At 53.6% G+C, this 24,241-nt stretch overlaps 1 protein-coding gene across 1 annotated transcript in view; it reads left to right on the forward strand.

Annotated features, from left to right (window-relative positions):
• TRABD2B (TraB domain containing 2B) overlaps positions 1 to 24,241 on the forward strand; it is a 214,683-nt gene that overhangs the window by 42,638 nt on the left and 147,804 nt on the right. The window lies entirely within an intron of this gene.

Below are 24,241 nucleotides of genomic sequence, written 5' to 3' on the forward strand. Positions count from 1 at the left end.
ATTTGTTGGGCCCGGCAGATCCCGCCTTTCCCAGGTCTTTTCCAAACCATCCCTCTTCCCCTCAGCCCCATCCCTGTCCAATCCAGGATTTGCTCTGGACGTTCGTCATCTCCTTGGAACACGGCGACAGCCTCCTGGTGGCCCTCCCCGCCTTCCACCCCCACCCTCTTGCCCCCACATGTGCAGCCCGGGATGTAGAATGGAATTGCACGCACAGCCGTCCTTTAGAGGCTCCCCCCTGCCAGGGCTCTGAGGTCGCATTGAGATCAGCTCCCCCTCCCCTTCCTAAGCCCCAAGCCCTGGAAACACTCAGTGACTTCGTGTTTGCTGCCCCTCAGCCTCCGTCCCATCTCGGTGCCTCGGGTGTGGGGGCTGTTCCCTCTTCCAGGAATTCTAGCCCCCTTTTTTCTATCTCCTCCACCTCTGAGACTCTGAGACCCTCCTCCTGAGAAGTGCTCCCCCCCCCCCCCCGCCCCCAGGGCAAGCTGCACATGAAACCTCCCCAGTGTTCCCGGTGGTCAGTCCACTTATCTGTCACATTGCTGACTGTGGGGGGCCACAGGCCTTCCACAGTGGCACCTGGGGGATCTGCCTGAGTCTGCGCTCTTCCCAGGGAGCCCCAGCCAGCAGAGCCCAGCGATTGTGCCAGGACAGAGCATCTACTTCTGTCTTGGCTTCTGTTTCCCAAAGGACTTCTCCTTGGATGTTCCTTTTTCTCCTGTTGGTCCTTCCTTCTTCCTCCGCTGGCTCTTAATCCATGCATTTATTCATTCATCCCACAGATGTTTCTCGAAGCCCCGTCATCCACAGGGCGCCCCCATCCACAGCTCAGCGCCCCAGCCGCTTTCTTGCCACTCACCCAGCCGCATCTTACTTACCTGCCTTTGCCTCACAATCCCCACAACCACACACCACAGCTTCATGCCCCGTGGCCCCTCCGTCCTTGGCACATGCATTCCTGGGTCCTGCACCGTCCTCTCTTATTCCCTGGGTAGCTTCTTCCATTCAGGCCTCTGCAAGTCTCAGGTGATGGCACTTGTCCTGGCATCCGTTCACCACAGTGCGTAGGGCATGTTAGGGTGCCAAAATGGAGTTGAATGGCTGCGTGCCTGCCACGTGACTTGTCAGGATTGGTTAGAAGAGGTAATATGTGCAAGGCAATAAGCATGCGGCCTGGCAAGCAGGAGGTACATGGCAAATGTGCATGGTTGATTTCTAGGAAATTCCACTTGATGGCGTATTTCACAAATTGGAGCTGATGTTTCCTACTATTGTATACTGCGAGGGTTTTTTACCCTTGCTGAATCTCACGTAGAGTTGGGAAAGAGAGAGATGGTGTGACCTGTGCTGTGGGATGTTTTTCCTGAGACACAGAACGCCGATGCGCAGGCCTCGCGGGGTGGGGACACACGGGTCTAGAGTCAGGAGACCGAAGTGCCAGCTGGGGGCTCTGCCAACAGCTTGATATGTGATCCTGTTTGTCTCTGGGCCGCCTCAGTTTCACCATCTGTAGCAAGGACTCCTACTCTGATTTCCATAACTCTTACGGAACCGAGATTCTGTGGTGAGATTCAGAACCAGTACAGATGAACCTGGATTTGCTTTTGATTTTGAGATTACTTATGCTTTTTCTGCTTCCAACCTCCTTTCTCCATGAAAGCTGAGAGTTCATCAGATTGACTTGTAATAACAGAAAGCAGTGCTCAATGAATACCTCCTAACTTGATATTAATTACTTTTTACAGTTTCCCCTTGGGGGAACATAGGTACCTTTCACCCACCTTTGAAATTTCCTGCCAAAAGTGGGGGAGGAGAACCAGCATGTATGCACCGTTGCCTGTGTGTCGGTGTCCCGGTGTGATTTGTGTGTGTGTGTCCGCATTGAACCTTCGGAATCCCATTCAGGGGTAGCCCGTCTTATCCTCATGTTTTTGACGGGGAACCAAGACTCAGAGAGAGGAAGAGATTTTCCCAAAGGCTCTAAACAACTAAACGATTGGAATTTTGAACCCACTTCTCCCTGGCTCCAAAGCTGGTGCTCTTCTTTTGAAGTCAAGTCAGGATTTCAAAAAAGAAAACGAAAACCCAATTTGAAAAACGTAGACAGGACAAGTCAGCGAATGCTTGGGCACATCAGGTAAGAATCCCGTGCTCTCGAGCAGCCCGCCTCGTTTAAATCCCACCGGTGCTCCTGAGCAGCCTTCCTGTCTTGGGCAAGTTCCTTGGGCTTCTATCTCTTCATCTGTGAAATGGATACAATAGTAGTGATTACCTCCTAGGCTGTTACAAGTATTAAGCAAGTTAAGCGTAGAGAACTTAGAGTGGTGCCTGCCTGGCACCTAATAAATAGGCAGTAAGCAGGAGAGAAATAGTGTCATTCGCATGGTTATCATCGTTGTCAGCGTTATTGCAATCCAAGCCCGGGAGCCGGCCGATTTCTGCTGGCCCTTCTGCTCTGGAGGGCACTAGGTGGGTGGCAAAGGACGTCCTTCTGGAGTGTGTCATCGCAGCCGCGAGGCCGCCATCCAGCCTGCCTGACTCCGGAGAGGAGCGATGCACCGCCTGCGCCCTGCTTGGCCTGAGAGACGACAGTTTGCTGGCGTAAGGCTTGACGGTTGCTGGAGCAGGACCCTGAAAACGTATAAACACCCCAGCTGTGGAGACACTGCTTCCCCTGCTCCGGCCCCTTCACCCCAGCCCACCCGCCTCCCAGCCCGGGCCCTGCTCTGTCTTAAGTGCTTAAGTGCTCTGGGCTGATGAGCCCGGGGCGTGCCCTGCTTATTCTCCAGGAGAGCGAGGGGCTTTGCTGGCTCGCTGGCTCTCGCTTGGAGGTGGAGAGCATGACACGTGAACGCCACAGCAGGAGCCCTTGGCAGCCCCGGGGAATCCGAGGACAAAAGGACCAAGAAGTCATGCAGACCGGTCCTCCAGCACAGGCGAGATTCAGTCTGGTCGCATCACCCGCCCCCTGGTTAATGTCTGTTCATTCACGGAGGACCATTTCTTGAGCTCCTGTGTTGCACCAGGCCGCAGGAAGTTAAGAAGTGTGACTTTGACCACGGTGTCCTATTGATGAACATTGCACACTTAGAATATTCCAGGTGCTTTCTAAGAACGTCCTAATTGTGAATTCACTTCCTTTTCACACTAAAACCCAGTGGGTAAATTCTGGGATTAGCTCTGTTTTGTAGAGAGCAAACAGAGAGGGCAGATAACTTACCCAGGGTCACACAGACGGTGCGTGGCAAAGAAGAGCCCCCTCCCAGGTGGCTGGGCTTCAGAGCTGCGGCTCCATCGGCCTCTCAGGAGACGGAAGGAGGCCAGCACCGTTCATCAGCACTGTTTGGTGCTTCTTTCAGCCTCAGGGCAGCCCTGAGAGGCAGGCAAGGCCGAGGGGCCTCGTTTGTAGGTGGAAGGACCAGTGTCACGTTCACTCATCTAGTCTGTGGCCAAATTCAGTTGGCGCTCAGGTTTCTCGGCTCTTAATGTGGTTTAGTTTCTCCTGCACCCGGCTGCCTGTGTGTACCTGGGTGCTTGTGTGTAAGCACAGGTGTCTGCAGGTGGGTACCTGGGTGTCTGCGTGTGCTTGCACGTGTTTCTCTGCGTGCATGTGTGTGTGCACAGGTGCATATGTGCTGGGGGGTGGTGGCTGGTGGAAGCTTTGAAGGTTTCTCACCTAAAGACCTGGCTATGTGACCCGCCTCTACCTCCGAGGACCTGGGACCAAGCCCCCCGGGGTGCCCTCTCCCCAGGCTCTGGGTTAGGGTGAGGGATAGGCGGGGAGGGTCTCCTGTTCTGCCCTCCTCTGCACTCCCTGCAGTGAGAGGCCCGCAGGGAGCAGGGAGGGGGTGATCCTGGGGAGGCTGCACCCAGGAGGTGCCCCAAGAACAAGATGTTGGGACCCAGACAGACAGCCCGAGTGGGGAAGTGCGGGCAGGGAGGGTCATTCATACACCCGCCTGCGCTCCCGGGCTGGAGTCCAGGAATAGCTGTGGTGAGAACGACGTTTTTAAAGTGGGTCTTAACGTTTTTCACTGCTGGAAAATATGCCATTATGGGCATTTTTCTCCTCCAAATTCCTGGACCGCCATGCCCCCCCCCCCAGCTCCCCTCCCACACTGCTCACTTTATTTCTCTCTGACGAAGCCTATCTATTTTTGTTCCCGAGCGCCGCCTCCGTCCCTCAACTGCACACGGAAGCGCCAGCTTGGGTCTCGTTGTTGTCTGTCGCTGTCTGGGGGGACAGGTGACTGGGGCGATGTGACTCAGTTCACGGCTGGGCGGCAGCCTAGGAAGCTAGCCTTGGCAGACAGGCACAGGGCACAGAAACAGGACGTAGGAGGCTTCCAGGGCTGGCGCTGCTGCTCTCTGGTTCACTGGAGGAAACATGTGGTGACTGTCACCCCGGGAGACAGCAGTGACACAGTGGTTGGCGTGTGGCCTCCGCTTCGGATAGACACCGCCAGCCCCAGCTCAGTTCTTTCCAGGTGTGCAGACCTAGGCAGGTGCTCTGCACCTCCATTTTCTTATGAAAGAGCAGCGAGATAATAAATGAGATCCCACCAGAAGGAAAATCATAATGACAGCCGCAGTGGGATATTAATGAGAGGGGAGTACCCCCTTACTATCCCATTAATAACAGTAACCCCCAAGATACCCCATCAGCTCTCTTGTTGTTTTTGAGATGCTCCCAGCCTGACAGTGGAGCAGGGAGCGTCCTGCTACCTGGGTGCCCAGGCATGTGGGATCCCCCTGCGCCAGAGTCCTGATGGGCGCCAGGGGCTGGCAAGCATCGCTCATTCCTCCTGGAAGCCAGGGGGGTGCTTTTCCAAGGCTGCCCCTTGGAGACTCGGAGTTGACAGGCCTGAAGCAGAGGAGAGGCTGCGGCGTCCTAAGCAGAGGAGTGGAGGGCATGGCACTGGGAGTGGGGGCGGGGCTGATGTGGCTGGGTTAAAGGGACCACCCGGGATGGCCGGGGACGACAGGCTGGAAAATGAGGTTAGGACCAGATTTTTCTGGGCCTCCAGTGACAGTTTTTCCCGGGACATCGAAGCCTGCAAGTATTTTATCTTTGCTGGGATCTTAGAAGGACCACTCTGGGTGCAGGGTAGAAGATGGAGCCCAAAGGAGAGGCTGGAGGCAGGGAGGCTAGGGAGGAGGCTGCCGACTAGTTCAGAAGAGGGGTCCTGAAGGCCTGAGCCAGGCAGGCCTTAATACCCTGAAGAGAAGTTTGAACCAGTGACTCAGAGAGGAGGAGGCGGACTCTCTGTGACTTTGGGTAAAGTCACCCGTCCTGCGGGGGCTGCAGGGTTTTCATCTGGAAGGACGCTGAAGTAGTCTCGTGATTAATATCAGAGTTAGGCTCCCAGCCCGGCTTCTCACTGGGTGAGCTGCTTCACCTCGCAAAGCCACGGTGATGTTTTACCCACCACAGGGGTCCCCAGTCTTACCTGGCTCAATGGCTCTTTGAGCAGATTGAAAGGGAGCATCCAGACAGAACACGGCTCTGTGCCTGGCAGAGCGCAAACCCACATAAATGTCATCTCTCATCATCGCTGTCGTTTATGGCTAACTTATTCATTACTATTTTTAGAAGTGAGACTCTTTTCCTACCATTCCTTGACAGCAACGTGTTTCAATAGAACTTCCCTGAGTTAGGTCTCAAATCCATCCTTGCGTCCTGGTCCACTGTGTCCGGGACCGTTCGTGGAGTGACGGCTCTCTGTTGTCACACTGGCTTTTATGAACTTGCAAAACCTTGAAAAGTCTCTCTGCCTGCTCTTTCCTTCCCATCTTCCCAAGCCAAACCCCGTTGAAAGTGGAGCTGATTAATTAACAGTCATTCGAGTCTTGGCGGGGGTAGGTACTAGGAATTCAAGGCTCCCACAGTGCACTCTCAGGGGTCTTAGTCCTTGTCCTTCGCTTCCTCAGTGCTGGCACCCTGGGCCCCAAGGCTCGGAAGCCCTTTGCTGCCTCCCAGTCTTTCCCAGGGGTTTCTTTCTCCTGACGTCCTGTGTCTGTCTGCGCTCTTTCCCACGCACAAAGGCACACGCACTCACGCTGCTGTCTGTGGGTCCTGACTCCCTCATGTCAACCTCTTATCCTTCCTCCAAGACGCCGGCTCAGATCTCTGCTTCCATTAGTGATTCTCACTCTTGGCACACTCAAGGGCACTCTTTGTCCGTCGTAAGTGCGACAGCATTTCTACCAAAGACAGGACCTTCTGCAGCTGTGGGCGTCGCCTCCATCCAGCACGTCCCAGGCGCTGTGTGCTTCAGGCTTGAGTTAAACTGAATCGGGCCCAACTCCACTGTCTTACAGATGGGGACACAGGGTTCCACTGAAAGGAAGTGGGGAGACCCCGCCACGTCCTTGCCCCAGTCCCAGTGGTTCCAGAAGGAAGGCAGACGGGATGGCATGTCTTCACGCATGCCACCCCATCCCCCGCCCCTGCCCCCTGCCATTCCTGTTTACCCAGGATTCCGGACAGAGACCACCGCTCTCAGGTGCACAATGGGAAGGGGGAGAAGTGTGTGGAAGTCCCCTACTCGAGGGAGGGGCAAGCTGGGACTAGAACGGCCCAGGGGTTTGGTGACTTTGTCATCCTAAGTCCTCTTTCTCTCTCGTTGTCCCCTCTGCTCTCTCCCTTACCTGCCCTGCCCTCTCCACACCTGTAGCCAGAACCCCATCATATGCCGCACACCCGAAGAGAGAAGGACCCTCCGAGGGGACCCTACGTGCCTTTCTGTTGGCCTCTGGTCTCTTCCAGGCCCGAGTTCCCTTTGGCCTCACCTCATTTCCCTCCAGCCTTGCTCTGCGGGTCTACGCCCGAGGTTTGGTGGCTACGCTATGTAATTTAGGCCCCATTTGCGGCTGGCAAAACATATGATGAGCGGTAGAACCGGAGAATGATGATATCGTTGGAGACCGCTGTGGGATTAGGGTGGGAGCTGGGGGGTTTTCCCATTTCCTCTTGGAGCGAGGAAGTCAGGGCAGATGTGTGCCCTCCACCCCGACAGCCCTACGCCGGGTCTGGGATGCTTGCTTCCTCTCCCTGGCCTCTGGTTGTGGTGTTGCCCTCTGCTGTCAGCTGGGCGGCGGGAGCCTGGCTGCAGGGCCGTCGGCACCAGCAGGGCACGAGGCAGCGAAGATGCCTTTGCGTAAACGCTGGCCCAGTCTCCCTGGCTGGGGACCTCTGGGCTTCCACTTGCTATGGGAAGCTTGTTTTAAAAATTCCTGCTCTTGTTAGAAAGATCAGTGTTGGGGGGCCGAGTCCTCCAAGGGTCCTCTGAGTCGTGCAGGGTAAATCTCTTCCCTCTCGGCCTCTCAGTCTCCTGCTCGGTGATGACAATGATGGTGACAGTGAGGGTGGCAGTGGTGCTGGTGGTCCTTGTTTATCGATCAGTATTTTGTAGACAGTTTTCACGTCCACATTCTTCAAACATCCCAGTAGGCGTTGAATGGTTGACTTGACAAGATCGCTGAGCTCATAGATGGGAGCAGCGAATACCTCTGACAAGGGTAGCGCGCTGCAATTTTTAAAGCTTCTTTCCAAGTGGAAAGTAATCTAGGTGGGAGTTCCCTGGGGGCCTTAGTGGTTAAGGATCTGCATTGTCACTGCTGTGGCTCTAGTTCAGTCCCTGGTCCGGGACTTCTGTAGGCCACAGGCATGGCCAATCAATAAATACAAAATGAGTAAAATGATCTAATTTTTAAAATCTCTTATCGTTTTTCATGCCTTCTCCTTCGTCTCTGTGATGCTCCTCTGTAACTGGAGACACCCTTTTGTACCAGTTCTACCCACTCTTTAAAGCTCAGCCGTTCCATGAGCCTCCCCTGACGTCTCCAGGCCTGGAAGAGCCTCTGGGTCTCATCAGCCTCTGGGTCCCACATGGCCCGTCTGTCCTTCACCCTCACACCTGCCAGATCCCGTGCTCCCTCCTGCTGCAGCGCGTGTGAGCCTGTAGCTGGGAGGGAGGCCGGATCCGGCCCGTCTCCCTCTCCGTCTCCCTGCTGAGGGCTGCTGTGAGGGTGGACTGCTGTTTGGCCCACACTTTCTGGGCATCTGTCCGTGATGAAGTGTCCGCTTCACCGTCCCAGGCCTAGGTAAGCCGGTCTTCTCTCTCTGCCCCTTGAACTGCGGCAGCGTCGCGCCCTCTGCCTTCAGCCACGTCTGGTGCTGAGAATGACTCTTCCCTGACTCATCTGAGATGGGGAGGCCTCGGGGTGCCCGAGCCCCTGCTGGGTGCTTTCCCAAAGGCTCTCCTGTTCCTTCTCCTACCGGGCCCCATGGCAGCAGCTCTGCACCCCCATTTTTATGTTTGAGGTTCAGAGGAGGGAAGTCACTTGCCCGAGACTGCATAGCTCGTACGTGGCAGCAGTGGATTTCGAGTGAGGGTCTGCCGCGTCGAAAGTCAGGGTCTTTCTTTCTATGGCTTTATTTCCCAAATTGGAAATGGCCAGGCGTGGTGGGACCTTGGGGACGCCTCTTCTGGACGAGAGAAATTGTTTAGGAGACATAGTTCAGATCCTTACATACTGGGATTTCTAGGCCATTCCAGCAACATAAGGGGCTCATGGGATAAGAATTTAAAATGAGGACGAACCCAGAAAACTCGGGTCGTTCAGTCCCCGTCGGGATGTAGCATCTGTCTCTGCAGCCGTGTCCTGCATCCTCAACAAGCACCTGTCAGCTGCTTTTGGAGTCCATCTAAATGTCCCTCCAGCCACAGGAGCCCTGCCCCAATTTTATTACCTACTGCGTAGAGCAGGACTCTTCAGCCCCCGCCCCGCCGCAGTGGCTCTAGTCCAGCAAAGTGAGAAATGGAACAGCTCATTGCTTGTAGTGTTGCCAGGTCTGACAGCAGCCACTGTGAGTTTTAAAGTATTAAGTTGCAATCTTCCGACCAACTCCGTCCTTTGACAGCTGTTTGATGGTAGGCAAGTCACTTCACCTCTCTGAGCTTTTGTTCCCTCGCCTATAAAATATGCATAAAGCTAGTGTCTCCCCACAGGGATGGGCTGGGGGTTAGAGGAGATAAGGTACATACTGCACTTGGCACAGCCTCGGGCGAAGAGAAGACCTCAGTAAGTAGCAGGTGCGGCGAGGATCACTGCGTGCTGCGCTGGGAACGGAGAGTGACCGCCTGCGGGGCACAGGGTGTCTGAGGAGCCCTCTTGCAGCAGTTGGCACCAGAGCTGCCTCCTGAAGGATGGGTGGGAATTTGCCGGCTGGCTAAGGAGGAGGTGGTGGCAGTGGCCCATGAGCTGAGTTGTCTGCTGCTTTTGTCTCAGACCCTGCCTTCTATTTTGAGAGGGAAGCAGGCTTGTCTGAGTGCCACCTTCTATTTTGAGAGGGAAGCGGGCTTGTCTGAGTGCCACCTCGAAGGTTCTTCAGGAGGCAGGGCCTGCCTCGTCGGGATCTTACTGGAATTCCAGGCCAGATTCCCTCTCGTGCAGCTCCACGTGGAGCCCGGGATCTGGCCCTGAGCTCCCCCCACCTCCACCCACCTTGGAAATGTGGCTGATGACGAAACGGAGATATGAGTCCCGTTTGTGGCTCCATCAACTTTGGAAGCAGATCATGGGAATTTTCTGAATCTGGGCCCTCAGCCAGAAGGCATTTATAATCAGACATGGAGCAATCGTTAGAGCAGAAACAATAAATTACACCAGCACTGAGAGAACTCCCCAGAGCTGCTCCTGCAAGTGGGAATCCGGGGAGCAGAATGCTGGCAGGCCTGGGACCCGCCTACCCCACCACGCTCAAGTTGGGTCCCCGGACATCGGAGAGCAGGCTGCCTGATGCATGGGCACCACGGGGACTGTGGAAGGGGGCAGCAGAGCGGGAGGGGTCTTCCACTAAACACCTCCAGGGCAGGCCTGGGGGAGGTGTGGGGTCAGCCTAGGTGGTGGGAAGGACCAGGAACTTAGGACTCAGACCTGCTGAGGGACCATGGCGAGTCCCTCCTTCTCTCTGAGACTCAGTTTCCTTACCTGTAAAATGGGCGTCATGGAATTCCCCATCTCAAAGGAGAATTGCCAAATGAATGTGGCAAACAGTGGGAAGCCTGGCACATACCGAGTGCTTCGTGACGTCAGCCTCCCCCCAGTCCTCCCTTCCACCTCTGGCTGTGCCAGCCCATAGTGCAGTCTTCAGCCGTCTGTGACTGCTTGAGTTTAATTTCGTCTCCGTTGAATTAAACATTTAGTTTCTCAATTGTACTAGCTCATTTCAAGTGCTCCATCCTCCGATGTGGGCTGAGCAGTCACGGCAGTGGGCGGCACAGGTACAGACGTGGCCATCACTGCAAAGTCCTGTTGGATGGTGTTGCGCCCAGTTCACCTGCTCCCTGGGAGGAGAGGGTCCACAGTCACTCCCTGGACCAGGCCCCGGGCCACACAAAGATGATGGAGGCTCTGTCTCGGCCCTCAAGGAGCGCCGGTCTACCAGCACAGGTGGGCAGGCAGTGTGAGAAATGCCCAGAGGAAGGGCACCGAAACACACCTCAAGGGAGTCAGAGAAGGTTCTCTGGAGAACGCCTGGGCTGATGCAGGTGAGGGGACCATGACAACCACTGCGCCACGGAAATACACCTGAGCTGATGGGTAAAGGGCGGAGGGTGGAGGGTGACCTTCTGGGTGCAGCAGGAGAGGGATGGTAGCACCACTGCCACGTTGTGTGTTGGAGCAGTCGCAGACCCACTTATGAGGGGAGGGATGCTTTAGACTTGGGCCCCCCCTGGATGGGCTGCAGTGACGTCACAGTGGGTACCAGCTGTTACTCTTACATGTCCTGTGTCAGTCACCAGAAGGCAGGCTTCGTGAGCCCTGAGACCTTTTTTTTTCACCGCTTTATCCCCAGCACTTAAAACAGTGCCTGGCACATAGGTGGGATCAGAACAGTGGCTGAGTGAATGGATGGCTGAATGGTTCCGTGCAGGACAAGCCACTTATCTTGTGTAGGTTTTGATCGCGTATTTGAACAAAGTGGAGATGGTTTTTCTTGCCTTGTTTTCTTATTTGGAGTCCTTGAGTGCTCTGGAGCAGGTGGAACTTTAGAGGGCCCCCAACTTAGCCCTTTCGAAGGCCAGACCTTTCTCTCCCCTCCCCTCCTGTCCTCCACCTGGACAGGTGTGCTGAGAAGACCCTCGAGGTGTGATCCGTGTGACCTGAATCATCAGATGTGGGATCCGGCCCCAGCTCTGCTCCCAGGTTGCTGTGGGGCCCTGGGTCGGTTCCTTTCCCTCTCTGGGCCTCAGTGCTCCTGTCTGTAAAGAGAGGGGCTTGGCCGTCGGTCACGTGCTGATCGCCTAGGGCCCTGGCGGCGAGGCTGCCAGGAGGGAGAAGGACTGGATGACCTGCAGCCTCAAGATTTTTTTGGGAGGGGGGGATAGGGGATGTTGGGAGGGGAAGCCGGGGGACAAAGGGACGTTAGCCTCCACTGTACGCTGAACTTCCAAGCAGAGATTTCTGTGCTTCTCTCCTCACACAGTCTCCTCTGAACACCAGCTGCCTCTGAGGGCAGAGTGGGCAGAGGGTGGGACAGAGCAGGCCTGGTTAAGCACCCAGGACAGAGCTCCCTTCTCTCCGACCTCACAAAGGGCCGGGGCCTGTGTTCCGTCTCAGCCTGTGGAGCCTGGGCGGTGCCGGAGCCAGCGAGGAGCTCAGTCCCATCCAGAGGGATCACGGTGCAGATGCCCAGAGACCCTGGGCCCTCAGGAAGGGGCGCGCCTTGCTCCCGCCAGTCCTAATCTCAGGGCTCAAACTTTGTCAGCGCCAGCACTTCCCCCATCAATCACCAGCCTCCTGGTCTTTCTCCTCGGCGTCGTCTTCTGTCAGACACCTTCCAGAAGGGAGGAGGGAAGGTCGTGGTGTGAGTTCCAGGGCCCCGAGAGGGTCTTCAGTTCCCCCCGCCTCCACTGTGCACCCGAGTCCCACCTCTCTGGGGGTTGGGGAGTCACAGGTGGGGGAATGGGTCCCCCTGAGCCAGGCGGTGTCACAGAGGCGGTGACTCAGTGGAGGGGGCAGCGGGGAGCGGGGAGTGAGAGCTGCACAGCAACCTGCTGTTTTTCACACTGGAGTCAGGTCAGGGAGATCCTGGGAGAGGCCTTTCAGCTCGAGGAGGCTGAAGGACGAGAAGCAATTAGATGAAAAGCCGCAGGAAGAGTGTGCAGGTGGAGGGAAGAGCATATGCTGAAGCCCAGAGCCAAAAGCGAGTGTCAGGGAAGGCTCCCTGGAGAGAGGTTACCCACTCGGGGGTCTGAAAGGGCGCCTGGGAAGAGGGCATTCCAGCCAGAAGGACTGCAGTGGGCAAGGGCACAGGTGTGTGACATGCCACAGCTGTGTGCAAGGGTGGGGGGCAGTGAGGGGACAAGGAGCAGAAAGGGCCAGCAGTTTGAGGTTGGCCAGCCAGTGGGGAAGGCAGCCAGCAGGAAGCGGCAGAGGTGAGCATGGGGGGCCTGGACGACTTGAAAAGCTTGGATTCACACGCCTGGAAGTTTGCTGCACGGTTTTAAGCCCCAGGGAGCTGCAGATGGTAGTGGCTCCGTATGTCTCCAGCGGGGCTCCGGCTGGCGGCTGGCGGCTGGCGAGGAGCTGAGCAAGGAGAGACCGGAGGTGAGAAGAGGGTGACAACGTTGGTGTCGCCCAGACTGAGTCCAGCCCCAGCTGCTCACAGGGCCCCGAGTGCTGGCACTAGAGCATCGTGACAGTGACATAACCCTGGCCAGCCCACCTGTGGGAGCAGCCCCTCTGTGGCGGGGCCTGACGCTGGGCCCCGGGCGTGCCTCCAGCAAGACCAGGGCAGCGTTTTGGAGAGGAGGCAGGGATGGTCACGTGGTGCTTCAGTGAGTTTCCAGAGGACAGGAGGGAGACCAAGCTTTTATGTCCATGGGCAAGCCGAAGGGGTCCTGGCTCTGGAGGTTACAGTTCAGGGGGGTGCTGGCAAACACCCAGGCAAGGATGGCAGTCCTCAGGAAAGGGTATGAGAGGGGATAGCACAGCACAGGGGTGTGGAAATAGCTGGCGAGTCGGGGAGACAGGGCGGGGCTAGAGGGAGGCACCTGGGACTCAGTGGAAGGAGATCCAGTCTCCCAGGGTTGGCACCTGAGAACCAGGGCCTCTGGAAAGTTTATGCTTTTGGTGCCTTGTTTGCTCCACTCTAGTCCTGGTCCAACAGGGAACATTTGTGTCTAAACTAACATATAGGCTGGGACATGCAGGTTGAGTAGGAATTCGATAAAGAATAGGTTTTATAATTTGATCCAGCAGTCCCACTCCTGGGCATCTATCCAGAGAAAACTATGACTCGAAAAGACACATGTACTCCAGTGTTCATTGCAGCACTATTTGCGATAGCCAAGACATGGAACCTAATACCCATCTACGGAGGCGTGGATCAAAAAGATGTGGTACCTATACACGATGGAATATTACTCAGTCATTAAAAGGAACGAAATACCGGCATTTGCAGCACCATGGATGGACCTAGAAATTATCATGCAAAGTGAAGTCAGTCAGACAATGAACCACTGACATTAAATGCTATCACAAGTGGAATCTGAAAAAAGGACACAAAGAACTTCTTTACAGAACAGATACGGACTCACAGACTTTGAAAAACTATATCAAATGGTAATTTTATTTTTAGTTTTCTGAGGAATCTCCATACTGTTTTCCACAGTGGTTGCACCAGTTTACATTCCCACCAACAGTATAATAGGGTTCCCTTTTCTCCACACCCTCTCCAGCACTTAACTGTTTGTAGACTTTTTGACGATGGCCATTCTGGCCAGTGTAAGGAGGTACCTCAGAGTGGTTTTGATTTGCATTTCTCTAATAAGAGTGATGTTGAACATCTTTTCATGTGTTTTTTTCTCCATCCATATGTCTTCTTTGGAGAATTGTCTGTTTAGATCTTCTGCCCATTTTTTGATGGGATTGTTTGTTTTTTTGGTATTGAGCTGCAGGAGGTGTTTATAAATTCTGGAGATTAATTCCTTATCAGTCACTTCATTTGCAAATATTTTCTCCCATTCTGTGGGTTGTCTTTTTGTTTTGTTTAGGGTTTCCTTTGCTGTGCAGAAACTTTTCAGTTTAATGAAGTCCCATTTGTTTATTTTTGTTTTTATCATCATTACTCTAGGAGGTGGATCTGAGAAGATGTTGCTGTTATTTATGTTGGAGAGTGTTTGGCCTATGTTTTCCTCTAAGAGTTTTATAGTATCTGGTCTTATATTCAGGTCTTTAATCCATTTTGAGTTGATTTTTGAGTATGGTGTTAGGGAGTGTTCTAATTTCATTCTTTTCCATGTGGCTGTCCAGTTTTCCCAGCACCACTTATTGAAGGGGCTTTCTGTTCTCCATTATATATTCTTGCCTCCTTTGTCATAGATTAATTGACTGTAGGTGTGTGGGTTTAAATCAGGGTTTTCTATCCTTTTCCACTGATCTGTATTTCTGTCTTTGTACCAGTACCATATGGTTTTGATGACTGTAGCTCTGTAAAATAGACTGAAGTCAGGGAGCCTGATTCCTCCAGCTCCATTTTTCTTTCTCAGGATAGCTTTGGGTATTCTGGGTCTTCTTCGCTTCCAAACAAACTTTAAGATATTTTGTTCTAGTTCTGTGAAAAGTGTCCTTGGTAATTTGATAGGGATTGCATTGAATCGTTAGATTGCCTTGAAGTGAGTCATTTTGACAATATTGATTCTTCCAACCCAAGAGCATGGTATGTCTTTCCATCTGTTTGTGTCATCTTTGCTTTCTTTCATCAGTGTCTTATAGTTTTTTTGTCTCTTTAGGTAGGTTTATTCCTAAGTATTTTATTCTTTTTGATGCAATGGTAAATGGGATTGTTTCCCTAATTTCTATTCCTAATCTTTCATTGTTAGTATATAGAAATGCAGTCAATTTCTGTGTATTAATTTTGTATCCTGTGACTTTGCCAAATTCATTGATGGCAATAACAGTTTTCTGATAGCATCTTTAGGATTTTCAAGGTACAGTATCATGTTATCTGCAAATAGTGATAGTTTTCCTAGTTCCTTTCCAATTTGGATTCCTTTTATTTCTTTTTCTTCTCTGATTACCATGGCTAGGACTTCCAAGACTATGTTGAATGGTAGTGGTGAGAACCAATATGCTTGTCTCGTTCCTGATCTCAGCAGGAATTCTTTCAGCTTTTCACCACTGAGAATGATGTTAGCTCTGGGTTTGTCATATGTGGCCTTTATTACGTTGAGGTGGGTTCCCTCTATGCCCACTTTCTAAAGGGTTTTCATCAGAAATGGTTGTTGGATTTTGTCAAAGGCTTTTTCTGCATCTATTGAGAGGATCATGTGGTTTTTATTCTTCTGTTTGTTAATGTGGTGTATCACACTGATAGATTTGCAGATATTGAAGAATCCTTGTATCCCTGCGATAAATCCCACTTGATCATGATGTACAATCCTTTTAATGTATTGTTGGATTCAGTTTGCTAGTATTTTGTTGGGAATTTTTGCATCTATGTTCATCAGTGAAATTGGCCTGTAATTTTCTTTTCTTTCTTTCTTTCTTTCTTTTTTTTTTATGGTATCTTTGTCTGGTTTTGGCACCAGGGTGATGGTGGCCTCATAGAATGAGTTTGAGAGCGTTCCTTCCTCTGCAATTTTTTAGAATAGTTTCAGAAGGCTAGGTGTTAGCTCTTCTCTAAATGTGTGATAGAATTGACCTGTGAAGCCATCTGGTCCAGGACTTTTGTTTGTTGGAAGTTTTTAAATCACAGTTCAATTTCAGTCCTTGTGATTGGTCCATTCACCTTTTCTATTATGTCTTGGTTTAGTCTTGGAAGATTGTACTTTTCTAAGCATTTGTCCATTTCTTCTAGGTTGTCCGTTTTATTGGCATATAGTTGAACGTGGTAGTCTCTTATGATCCAGCAGGCTTGTCATAGACTCGTGGGCCTGGTGGTCATGGATGTGGGGTTTAAAGGCAGTGGAGGGTAGAAAATGCAAAACGGTGAAAGCCAAGCATAAAATACCCAGCACCTGATCTCATTTTAATCCGCACTGTATTCTGTTAAAGGTAGCCATTATTATGCTCATTTTACAGATGGCAAAACTGAAGCACCAGCTTTCTCCCGGGTCACAGAGCATATTATGGCAGAGGCAGGATCTGAACCCAGATGACCCTGATTTCCGGTTGCAAGCCTTCCTTTGCACTACCCTGCTGCTGGGGCCCACCGGCACACTGGGTCGCTGTGTGACTCCTGCAAGTGACTTATTCCCACCGAGCCTCAGTTTCTTCCCCAGGAATGTGAAGGGGCTGGACTCGACAGACTAGAACAACAGTTCTCAGATTTGACTGTGCCTGTGAATCCCTGGGGATCTGCTTAAATGCAGATTTTAATTCAGAGGGTCCGAGGTGAGGCCCAAGAGGAAGCCTTTCTGACAAGCTCCTAGGCATTGCTGATGCTTCTGGTCCATTTGCCACCTTTGGAGTAGCACGTGCTGGACCATGGCCAAGGGCCCACCATTCCACAAAGACTGAGGAGTGGAGGCACTTCAACCCAAGATCATTCTTGCAATTCCTTTCCATTGCTTCAGCTTCTGGGCAGAGGTCAGGGCATGGAGAATGTCTCCTTTGCTGTAGAAGAAGAACCAGAGGCTCAGAGAGGGCATGGGCCTTGCCCATTGCTGGTGATGCCTGGCCTGTGCTCTTCTTTCTACTCCCTGAATCCCTTTCAAAGGGCTCTTTCTCCTGGGTACCGCCCATCCTGGATGGCCCTGCATTTCCCTAAATGGGGAGAACCCTCCTGATAAAAGAAGCGGCAGCCTAAGTGCCTGCTGGGCCTTCAGCCTGCTCCTCCCTGGCGCCTGCTGGGTTTGAGAAGGACACGGGCTCACAAGGAGGAGTCGCCTTCGTCCAGGGAAGCGGGTTCTCATGCCAGCGGCTGGGCACTGTCATGCTCACGCTCCCCACCGTTGGCGCTGGGCTGGCTGACTTAGAAGGAGAAGGCGCCGGGAGAGGGGATGTTTGTGAACAGATTTACAGGCCTCGTATTTACGCATGTTGTCAGGGAAACGGGGCTGCAGGACTGATTCACCCAGAGCAGGGAGGCTGCGCCCGGCACCTCTGGTGTCCAGGCCCACCCAGCCCTCGGCTCCCCTGTTCACACGTTCTAGGCCTCCGCAAAGGCCACGTCCGCTCAGCCCCCACCTGAGCCCAAGCTTAGTCCTTCCGGGCCCTCCCAGGGGGCTTCCCCCGTTTCCCTTTCTGTGTTCAGCCTGCTCAGTCTGCCTTTGTACCTCGTGGGCGCGTGGACTGGCTTGTGGGTGGGTCTCGGTCTCCATGCATTTCCTGAACCCAGGAGCCAGTATCTGTATGGCTTCTGCAGCTCTCAGCTGCGAACATGTAACGAAGCCTGGTAGGGTGGGCTCTCTGAAGCATGGTGGATGGAGGGGGTGGGGTGGGGCAGAGAGGTCGGTACCAGCGGCCTGGGGCACTGTGTACCCCAGGGGAGTCACCTGGGCCTCTTTCCTTTGTACAGATATCTGGAAGCTGGGCCCCAGCCTCTGCCCTCCCACCCTCCCAGTCCCTCTGTCTATATGGCCATTGGGTAGCCGTGCTACGCCTCTCAACCAGAAGGGGACCTGCCGCCCAGCTCTAAGCACAGCCAATAGCTGCGTGGTACAGTGGTGGGATCCCAGGTGGTGCTGGGGGGGTGCCAGGGGAGAGGTTATGGAAGGACAGGCTGGCCCAGGCTGTCGGGACCAGCAGTCCTGCCGAGTGGGAACGCCCTGGCAGATGGAGCAGGGTCTGGGCACAGGCACTCTTTTTGGGGAGCCAGGGCCCCTGGGAAGGCTTGGCGCCTCTGCAGAGGCGGGCACACCTCTTCCTGGTGCCTGCAGCCCAGGCGCCGAGCCTCGGCCAGGGCAGGATCGCAGGGGGGGAGCTCTTGGCGCCAAGCTGCTGCGTGGCGTCCAGTGCTACTTCTCCAGGGCCGTGGGGCCTCTTCCTCTGTGACAGGTGAGGTGACCCATGCTCTTTTTCAGTCTGCATCTCAGCAGGAACCTCAGGTACCCGCTTTGAGAAAGAGCCATACTTGCCTTACAGTTTGACAAAATGATGCCAGCGGTTCGGCATGTGGTGGGCATGTAGTCAATGCTCGAAGATCCATCGAGGCCACCTCTTGCACCCTACCCCCCCCCCAAATGACTTGACTCCATAGAACTAAGGAGGGGCCCCAAGAATTCCTGTGCCCTCGGAGATCCAGTCTAAACCAAACCAGGCCGTGAGGCTCCAGCCCCTCTGCACTGCAGACAGCGGAGGTAACGTGGTACCTCTGGGCTGTGCTCAGTGGGGACGAAAGGGAAGGACTCTTCTAGGACAGAACTTAGGAAGCCATCAGCTCAGTGACTGCTGGGGGCCGCTGCTGTGACTGCGGGCGTTTCCCCCATTCCCTCAGGGATCGGGGCTTCATGAGGTGAAATGTTAACCAGGGTTATTCTCAATATAAAATACAAAAAATTCTTCTTTCAAACCCCTGTTCTCTCTCATTCCTTTTCCAACTTAATCCCCCAGAGCCTTTTCAATTCTTCTTAGTTTAAAGAGGAAAAAAGGTTTTGTGAAGTGCTAATATGTCCTTAAAGTCTGTTTCTTTTCTTTTCTTTCTTTCTTTTTTTTTTTTTTTTTTTGTCTTTTTAGGGCCGTACCTGCAGCACATGGAATTTCCCAGGCTAGGGGTCAAATAGAAGCTATAGCTGCTGGCCGACACCACATCTGAGCCACATCTGCGACCTACACCACAGCTCATGGCAGTGCCAGATCTTTAACCCACTGAGCAAGGCCAGGGATCGAACACGCATCCTTATGGATACTAGTCAGGTCTGTTACTCTCTGAGCCACGACGGGAACTCCCAAAGTCTGTTTCAATACCATCCTCATGGGATGTGTGAGGTCAGCAGAGGATGGGACAGGGATGTTTGGAGAAGGAATTAGAGGTGGGACTAATAAAAACTGGAATCAAGAGAGATTTCTATCCTGTTTTATGATGTAAAGGGGCTGAAATTTCTGGACTGGGTCTCAAAAAGGCTAGGTCAGTTGGCTGGAAATATTAGGAGAATGATTCAGTTACTTCCTGGGCTGAATGACTTCTCAGGAATCAACACCGTCCGGGGTCACAACCTGACACTTGACCCTGGCCCCAAACGGAGCTGGCGTCCCGTCTCTGGTCACAGGCTGAGCCTTGCCCCCTTCACCACCGCAGGTTCCTAGTCACTAAAGGACCATGACTAACAGGGGGTGGGGAATGGCCCCCTACCCCTTCCCCCTGCCAGGCAGGGGGGCACCAGTCCTCTGCAACGGCCCCAAAGAACCTTCTTTCATTGAAAGAAGCAGCTGTGCAAGCAGCACAGCGGGAGGAGGTCTTGACTCTGTGAGTTCTGTCCTTGGTTGCTTCTGTTCTCTCTGGCAAAGTGCAGGCAGAACGACTGCTTCGAAGGCACCAGCTGTCCAGCAGTCTACCTCGGGGTCCAGCAGCACCTCCCGCAGCTCGGGGCTGGGGAGGAGAGGGAGGGACTGCATAGGGGATGGGGGGGGCACTTGTCCCGGTGGATGGGATCACCTTTATCGTTGGGCGGTACCCGATCTCTGCCCCTCTTGGGCTCTGAGAGAGCCTCTTGGCGGGCGTTCTGGAGCAGGTCGTGTTCCAGGGCAGCGTCTGCCATCTGAACGTGGGGTGCCAGCTGGGATGGAGAAGCGCTCAGCTCACAAAGCACTGATGTGTCATCTTCTGCTTTGCTGCCGGGTCCCAGGGGAATGAGTAGGAGGGCAGGTGTCGCCGGGACCTCTCTCACCTGGGGGACCCTAGACAGGGCTCTGGTGCAGGCGAGGCCACCCACGTGTGCAGGGGCACAGTAATAACTTCACCTCAAGCCCTCGAGCCCAGTCCGTGCAGCTGCCCTTCTTTTTTTTTTTTTTTTATTTTCCCACTGTACAGCAAGGGGGTCAGGTCATCCTTACATGTATACATTACAATTACAGTTTTTCCCCCACTATTTCTTCTGTTGCAGCATGAGTATCTAGACATAGTTCTCAATGCTATTCAGCGGGATCTCCTTGTAAATCTATTCTAAGTTGTGTCTGATAAGCCCAAGCTCCCGATCCCTCCCACTCCCTCCCCCTCCCATCAGGCAGCCACATGTCTATTCTCCAAGTCCATGATTTTCTTTTCTGTGGAGATGTTCATTTGTGCTGGATATTAGATTCCAGTTATAAGTGATATCATATGGTATTTGTCTTTGTCTTTCTGGCTCATTTCACTCAGTATGAGAGTCTCTAGTTCCATCCATGTTGCTGCAAAAGGCATTATGTCATCCTTTTTTATGGCTGAGTAGTATTCCATTGTGTATATATACCACATCTTCCGAATCCAATCATCTGTCGATGGACATTTGGGTTGTTTCCATGTCCTGGCTATTGTGAATAGTGCTGCAATGAACATGCGGGTGCATGTGTCTCTTTTAAGTAGAGCTTTGTCCGGATAGATGCCCAAGAGTGGGATTGCAGGGTCATAGGGAAGTTCTATGTATAGATTTCTAAGGTGCAGCTGCCCTTCTGAAGGGGAGTCCGAGGACCGAATCAAGTTCAGGAACATTCTAGACCATAGATCCCAGGCACCACTGGCATTAGTCAGGGTTCTCCAGAGAAATAGAACCAGCAGAGTAGGGTTCTTTTTCTCTGGAGAAACATATACACATGTATGTCGGTAGACGGAAAGAGAGAGATTTATCTGAAGGAATTTCAGGTGCAAGTCCAGAGTCTGCAGGTGGGCCAGTGAGGCTGCAGACCCAGGGAAGGTCTGCAGGTTGAGTCCAAAGGTGACTGGTCTGCGGGTGGAATTCCTTCTTCCAGGGAGGGCAGAGTTTTCTCTATTAAAGCCTCCAGCTGATTGCACGAGTCCCCACCCTCGTTATGGAGTGTCACCTCCTTTATTCAAAGTCCACTGATTGAAATCTGTTAACCTCATCTAAAAAAAAATAATCTTCACAGAACTATCTAAAATAATGTTTGACCAAGCATCTGGGTATCCAGCCAAAATTAACACATAAAATTAACCATCGCACCATTTCACATCCAAAGAGCCAGCGATGATGCAAAACCCCTTTCTCAGTCATCCTGTCCCCACGATCCTCCGACAGCCTCATGGAATGGTCAGGAATGGCCGGGATTCGCTGATGCATCCCATCAACCCACAGCACTGGACTCTGGCTTTGCACTGGGCACTGGTTAGGTCCAGCAAGTCGCTTCTAATCCTTCCCCCCCAGAGCATCCAGTGGCGAAGGCAGACACTGAATGAGGAGTTACCCAGACCCATCATTACTTAGTTTCCCGGTGGTGGGTCCCATAGAGAAGCATAGAGAGTGTGGGGACCACTGGCACAGGACCTGGCCCAGGGTCAGAGTTGGAGGAGGCTCCTCCGAGGAGGGGGCGTTCGAGGTTCAAGCTGAGACCTGAAGGATGAGGAAGCGGGGCAGGGACTGTGGTGGCGGAGAGGGTTTCAGGCCAAGGAGCCACGTGCGTGAAAGGAAAGGGTTCAGAGTGTTTGGGACTCCGAGGGAGGCTGGCGGTGTCCACGGGCTGTGCCCTGTGCACTGGAGGCTGGCCCCGAGCTTTCGAGGCCCTTTCGGGGTCACCGGCTTTCGCCGGAGGGCATGAGGGAGACCCTGAAAGGTTGGAAGTAAGGAAGTCACACGAGCAGGTGGGTCCTTTTGAAAAAGTGAGCATCAGTGGACTGCCGAAGAGACTGGAGGGAGGTCAGAGTGTCTGTGGGGAGACCCTCGGAGCTGCTTCTAGACTTCCAGTGAGGAGGCTGTAGCGACTTAAGCCAAAGAGGTACCATGCAGAGGGACAGGAGAACAGCTGGAGAAGCATCTAGGATGTAGGCTCCCCAGAACATCATGTTTATGCGCACCTGGGAGCGGAAGGAAGGGCGCGATCAAAGATGCACGCCGTTATCCGCATTTCAGAAGTGGGGCCTGAGGCTCAGAGACCAGGGACCAGCTTCCCACTCAGTACCGTGCAGAGCGGTGAGCCCGGGCCTATGGTGCTCCCGCAGGCACATTTCTGGCTGGTTTTCTTCCACGCGGCTGGGTTCTCTCTGGTGCTGATAAAGCCAAGACTTACGTTTCACTTTGTGATCCATCGCGTCCATTCTGAGTCCTTGACCCCAGGCTTCAGCCCCAACCCTAGGATTAAGCCCTGACCCCAGTCAGGGACGGAGCAAATCCCACCTGGCCCCAGACCAGGCCCTGACCCTGGCCACCCATTTCAGTCCTGCTCTTGGCCTCTGGTACACCCTAAGCCCCTTGATTCTGTTGCCTCCATACGGATAGTGAGCAGCTGCTCTGTGCCTGGCTCTAAGCCAGGCACATGCCACCTGCAACCTGGACCCTGAGCCCCAGCTCTGCGGCCAGCTCACCCTGCTGCTGCTTCTGGGAGCCAGAAGAGAGTCTAGATGCTAATCATCCCACTGGCTATAAGCCGCAGCAGCTCAGACAGTAGACAGGGCATGGCTTTGCCCCGGGTCTGAACCCAGCTCTACCGCCTCTTAGCTGTGTGGCCATGGGCAGCTTACCCTGCCTCTCTGGACATGTTTCCTCACTGTCAACTAGGGATCCCAGGCCCTACTTTTCTAGTTGAGGTATGGAGTAGAGGTACTGTTTATACAGAATCACTCCTATATTAAGTGACCAGTAAATTACAGCTCATTTATTGTCCTTTACAGCCATTTTTTTTTCTTTTGTCTTTTTAGATCTTCACCTGTGGCATAGGGAGGTTCCCAGGCTAGGAGTCTAATCGGAGCCACAGCTGCCGGTCTACAGCACAGCCACAGCCATAGCAACTTGGGATCTGAGCCGTGTCTGCGACCTACACCACAGCTCACGGCAACGCCAGATCCTTAACCCACTGAGTGAGGCCGGGGATCGACCCTGCAACCTCATGGTTCCTAGTCGGATTTGTTTCCACTGCGCCATGACAGGAACTCCTACAGTCATTTCCTGAGCAAGTACCGTGTATATAGATATGATATCCTTTACTAGGTGCTAGGGATACAGAGGTGACAGCCAGTGTCTCCTGGCTTTGCATCAGAATTCCTGGCATGCGCCCTTCTACAGAGGAGATGCTTTGCACATAAAGGTCCTGGAGCCAAAAAACGGTTTCAGAGACAGTTGGCTTCACTGAGCCCCCCGTTGTCAGGTTCTCAGAAGCATCTTTGCAATGTCCGACATCCAACCAGTCTGAACATCAAGTGGACGCATCCACCGTACAACAGCTAGTCAGCTGTAGGATGGAGGGGACACGCCGCCACATGGCTGGGTTGGGGGAAGACGCCCCCATCCCAGAGACTCGGTCTGGGACCCCAGGAGGGAGACAGTGCCTCTGAGCTTTGCTCTTGAGCTGACTGCTGTGTGCGTCAGTCTGGGCCTGCCCGGGAGAGTCTGGGAAGAGCGGCAGGCTTCTGCTTGGCCCTCCAGCCCTACCCTGGGTTTGTCTTCCAAGACTGGCAGCCCTGGAGGAAGAGGGAACTCGTGTTTTGGCATTTTCGAGGCCATCCTCTCCAGCCCAGAAATGCCTCCACTTCTAGAGAGTCACAGGTCAGCCCGACCCAGCTTTCTGTCCTCCCTGACTGGTCACACGTGGGGAGTTTGGAGCCAGGGAGAGACACCACAAGGGAGAGATCTCACGAGGTCCGAGCACAGATGAAATGCTGAGGTCCGGTTCCACCAGCGCTCCGCGAGCGAGGGGCTGGCGCATGTCCTGTAACATGCTGGGGATGCGGACCTCAGTGGCGCTGCTGATTCCTGTAATAAAATGAGGAGTCTCCCCTAGTCTCTCCCCTCCAAGGCACTGCACTTGGAGTCCAAGAGGGCGGCACCCTGACTCTGTGCATGACCTTGGGAGAGCCCTTCCCCCACTGGGCCCTCCGTATAAGAGAGAGAAGCCGAGAGAGGTCTGTGAGGCCCCCAGGTCCCCCCAGTGACAGTTGTTCTTGTGCTCTTTTATTCCAAAGCACCTGTCAAGCACAGCCCCGCACTCAGCACTGCAGAGCACAGGTCCTGTCCTCCAGAGAATGGCAGCCCAGGATGGGGACAGGTGCCAGGGAACGCTGCAGGGCACAGTGTGGCTAAGTCCTGTTTCCTTCCAAGCTTTGCCTGCAAGCGTCTTGGTTACTTCCAGACACCAGACTCAGAAG

Source organism: Sus scrofa, chromosome 6 (assembly GCF_054392235.1).
Source record: "Sus scrofa isolate SSC_HxYL_T2T_F1_AM1 chromosome 6, Sscrofa_HxYL_maternal_Yorkshire_Landrace_v2.0, whole genome shotgun sequence".
Lineage (NCBI taxonomy): Eukaryota > Metazoa > Chordata > Mammalia > Artiodactyla > Suidae > Sus > Sus scrofa.